Source organism: Triticum aestivum, chromosome 1B, assembly GCF_018294505.1.
Source record: "Triticum aestivum cultivar Chinese Spring chromosome 1B, IWGSC CS RefSeq v2.1, whole genome shotgun sequence".
Lineage (NCBI taxonomy): Eukaryota > Viridiplantae > Streptophyta > Magnoliopsida > Poales > Poaceae > Triticum > Triticum aestivum.
Window position 1 is genome coordinate 389419266 of NC_057795.1, and position 5377 is coordinate 389424642.

Consider the following 5377-nt stretch of genomic DNA (forward strand, 5'->3'; position numbering starts at 1 on the left):
GCATTAATAATATAAGAGATATTGTGATATCCCAATCATAATCCTGTCCACCATGGAGAAATCTTCAACTTCACCTGCAACTAACAACACTATAAGATGGGCTGAGCAAAAGCGGTAACATAGCCAAACAACGGTTTGCTAGGAAGGGTGACAAGGTTAGAGGCTGACATGGCAATATGGGAGGCATGGTAAACAAGTGATAGGTAGCGCAGCATAGCGATAGAACGAAGCAACTAGCAAGCAAAGATAGAAGTGATATCAAGGGTAATGGTCATCTTGCCTGAAATCCCGCAAGGAAGAAGAACGAGTCCATGAAGAAGACAAACGGACATAGTCGAACGAATCCTCACAACTCCGGAACGAAACCGAAGCTAACGAGAGAAGCAAACCGGAAAGAAGCAAACAACATGGTAAACAAACAACACAAGCATAATCATGGCATGATGCACAATCAAATATGATGCATGTCCGGCTTAAAGAGGCATGGCATGGCAAAGTGCAACAAACAATACTACAAGTTAAGTGCAGCTCAATATGCAACGAGTTGCATATTGACGGAACACCACATCAATTATTTAGTTCTCTCTTGGTTAGGCTAACCAACAATATTAAATGTTGTTAAGCATGGCAAGAGGTGAAGCATAATTGAACTAACTATTTAGGCAATTTTAAATGAGGCCGGAAACAACAAACAACAATTCCAGAAAATCCCCATGTGTTATTTAGTAGTTTAAAGCAAACACAATCTTTAAGCATTTTAATTGTTGTTATCATGATGCGGATGACATATACAAGTTTATGCAATTTTTAGGAAAATGTTGACATGAGCATGTTATGAAGCATTTGGTCACCATGGCGGAATGAAAAGGGTGCCACGGCGGCGAAACAGAAATGGTGCCACGGCAACATATCAGTTCCGGTAGCTCAGGGAGATACCGGTGCAAAAGGAGGCGTGCGGATGTGGGCAACATGCTAGAGATGGTGGGGTGCTCCCGACTACCGGGTTCCCACGGGATAGTGGCATGGAAAACGAGTGACAATTCGGACACGGTGCAAACATATGGTACATCTCATACAACACATGCAAGGGCATCTCATCGTGGTCGTCTCGGGTTATACCTTCGAAGCGTGCGTTTCGGAGCGGAACGAGTTCAAAGCGGTGTAGAGGAAGTAGTTATTCACGGGTCGTCGTGGGAAGTAGTGGTACTCGTTTCGTAGATGAACTTGACGGATTTGAATCCCTTCGGGGTTGTCGTGGTACTTGCGGTCTCGGCGACGGTAGTCGTTCATGTTTCGTAGTCGTACATGTCGACGGTAGTGGAAGTAGTGGAAGTAGTGGTACACAGCGCCGGCGGTAGTTGTACACGGGTCTTCGGCGTCGAGGTACTTGGCGTTCCAAAACAAAGCAACACCAAAAGGCCTCGGGTCTCGGCGTCCTTGACGAATCCAAGTAACACAAGGCACACGTCCATGGTCAACCCCAATGAGTGTACATAGGAAAAACTTGGTGGTGTTGCACATACGCGGTTGATGTTCATTGGAAAAGAGTTGAATCCAGGGGAGGTCAAAGCAGCAGCGGGTCGGCCTTGCGTCCATGGCGGATGAACACCGCCCGACATGCGAGGTGGTGGCTTGGAGGTCGATCGGACGAGGAGGCAAGGGCTCATCCTCGTCCTCGTGAAGCAGGACGACGATGACGGATTTGGCGTGCGGGGTAGACGACGGGGATGGCCGAGACGAGGAGGACCCGGTCCCTACGCCTCAGACCTAGCCGAAGACGGGCGAGGGATGGAGCGGTCAGGCGAGCGACGGGGCACGGTAGGCTGCTGGAGGGTATCGAGAGGGGGAGATGGGGATCGGGAGAGAGCGCTGGGTGCGGCTAGGGTTAGCAGCGGGCACTGCGGCTGGGCCTGAGAGGCCGGTTGGGTCGGCCCAGGTGGAGAGGAAATGGCCAGAGGCCTGGCTGGGCTGCAAGGCTGCTAGGCTGGGCTCTCTCTCACTACTAAAAGAAAAGAGAAAAAAACAGAGATTAAGAAAGAAAAGAAAGAGGGGTTAGGGGAAGAAAAAGCGCAAGGGGATAATTTTCCCGGACTCACAAAAATGAGTTTGATCCAAGAAAAATAGAAAGGCCATGATTGCAAGATTTAAATTCAAACTCATTTGAATTTAATTCAAATGGGTTTGAACTAGGACTTGATAAATGGAAGGTCCAAAAATGTTCGGATTTTTGATGGAGCTCCGGAATATGATAAAAGAATTATTGGCAAGGTTAGAGAGTCAAAACTTGAAGAAGAAAAGGCCAAGGGATTTAATATGCAAGTGGGTTCATGGTGATTCGAAAACAATGGAATATTTTATAATATCTCCCTAAATATCGGGAGGGTATGTTATAAAGAGAAGTCACCATGTGAGTTCCCTCGGTTTAAATGGATCAAAGATCCATACAATTTATTTAGATGAGTTTTTAAAATTAATGATATGATGGCATGATGACATGATGCAATGCAAAAATAAAAGAGCAAGCACAAAAGACACATGGCAAAACTCGGAATAGCTGGAAGTCTTCTGAAGCGTCGGTCTCTGGGGCGTTACAACAGTCCACCACTACAAGAGGATCTCGTCCCGAGATCTAGGATGGCACCGGAGGGAAACGGAAGAGGAAGAGAATAGGTAAAACTAAGTTGCTTCTTCGACAAAAGAGTGAAACCAAGGAACCTTGAGAGGTTGAAAAGTTATAAATGACGAGTACAATGGACAAGAAGGAATTGAAATCACTCTGGTTGAAACAAGATAAACAAGGAACAAGGAAGATCGAAATCGGACAACACTCCGGTTGAAAAGAGATGCAAGACTTGATAAGATGAAAAGAACATGAAGAGGTGATACAACACTTCGGTTAAATGGATAAGCACGAAAAGAACATGATCCTCAATATGAGAAGAGGAGTGAAGAGAGCAACATCACAATGCCTCCGGAACGAAAGAATAGAAGCTAGATTGTTGGGAAGAAAAGATCGGAGAAAAAAAATGCCAACTTCTGCCACAAAAGCGCATGGAAAGCACCCTTCCAAGAAGGTTAGAGCGGAGTTGTTGGAAAACCAACAACGAAACGAATAAGCTTGTAGTGGGCTTATGGAAAACTTCTCAAAATTTGAGGTGAAATTCTGCCACTACCGAAAACAAATGCTTGCCTGAAATCAACGAAGAGATGAAAACTGCTTTCGCCGAGAGGATAGTTAAAAACCTTGGATCATTGATAAGCACCACAATAGCAACATTCCTTAGGGAAGGCTTTTAGGTAACATATGACACAAGATAACTCCAACAAACAGATTGATGGATTTAAGATACCTCATTCTTGACAACATGTGAATCGCAAAACAAAAATGGAAATTGTCAAGAATGATATAACACCATCTCAAAAGATAAGGTAGGAGAATTGCACTTTGGAATGCAAGATGAAGAATGCTGGAAATCCACTGAAAAGAATCTTGATGAACACTTCGAGAAGGAATTAAATCCTTGATGAACCATCATGTAGAGCCTCCATGGAGAACTCCGGTAATAAAAGGATGATAAAAATAAAGGGAAGTTGAAAACACAAGGTGAAGCCTTGCGGTGATTTAGATGAAGCTTCCCGACGATATAACCGAGAAAACTTGGAACTCCAGAAAAGGAAAAGATGAAGCACTAGAGTCGAGAATTACTTTATCATGAACAATCTCTGGAAGAGAGGAATTGAATCACCTCGAGGAAATAAGAATAAGATTTATTGTATGCTTATCCTTCATCAAATTAAATTGATGTCAAGCAATGGATTTGGCATACTACTTATTCTCGTAGAAAGGATTAAGAGAGATATAGCGCAAACTTGAGAAGGTCTTCAACAACCACCGGTAGGATTGAAACAGCAAAAGAACAAATGAATTGATACGATAACGAAGGAAGAGAAATCTTGAACGAACCACCGTAAAAATTGAAAATGGGAGTAGCAAAGGCACAATTCACTGGGAAGAATTGGAAAACAAATGAAGATACTTGAGGGGATTTAGATATAAGAGAACAGAGAGATCATGAACTGATTAGAGGATATTTGGACCATACACCGGAAGAATGCAAGAACGAGAGTTGAAAGCTAAGACTGAGAATGAATAATTCTGAGATGATTGGCTCCGGAGGATGAACTGAAAAGACTCCTGAATTGCTCCGGATGGGTGAAAAGAATTCTCACAATCGAAAACAATTATGAGGATGGCATGAAGCTAGAACCACGAATCTTCAAGAGAACGGACCAAGATTTAGGAGAAATCCTTCTTCGGTCTTCAAATGTTGAGAATGAAGATGAGAACCACCATGAATTGTTGAGATACTCCGGAATGAAGAGCAGAAAGGTTGAACCAATGATGAAAAGAATATGAAAGCGAACTTGGAGAATACATTTGACTGATGATAATTCATTCTTACGTCAAACTTTGAAAGAATTTGAGAATCGCTCCGGATAAGTTAGAAGAGTTAGGTAAGATCCTGGGAAAAGACCTGTGGGTTAGGGCCCACTAAAAGATACACCATTGAACGATTGATTGAAATAGATATTGCACCGGTAGAATTAAATGGCCTGAATGAGGTAACAACCTCGAAATAATTTGGACGGATTGAGAATGGAAAGACGGGCCTTCTGAGATATATTCAACACTCGAGAACGAAGGAATAGCGAGAATTGAATGATTAAGAGATACACCGGCATAAGAAAGCACTTGAAATGAGAAAAAGAATATGATCAACACCGAAAGCTTTAGTTGGATCCACCGGAGAAGAAACAACAATGAATGATGATGAACTTGAAACTGTTGAGCATCTTCATGGGAAATCACCGGATAAGAACATTGAAAGAAATGAATGAAGAGACTTCACATGAATAAATGGATACTTGAATAACATATATGAGTCCTTGAAGAAAAGAAAGGGTGGGAGGGCGGGAAAACAAAGACAACTTGGTACGGATGAAACAAACACCATTGAGAAAACTTAGAAATGATCTTGCGGATGGGGAGAATGATAGGATCCACTTGAAGAGAAGCACGCCGGTAGGAAAAGAATTAACATGACGACCTCGATGATCAAGAAGGATTTGTATTCACATAGCAATATGAGAACACCGTTTAGGAAAGGTATGGATTCAACATTTGACTTTGAAGCAACTCGAATACCACATATAAAACAAAACAAAGGATTTGGCCTGCAGAATAAGCCAGAACAAACATATGATAGAGATTTCATCCGAAGTTTTCGTGGTGGGACCCACATGGGCTCGATTGTACAGCACCATCATGTACAAGGCAGTGCACATGACATACGAAGTGTCCCCAAACCAGCATAGC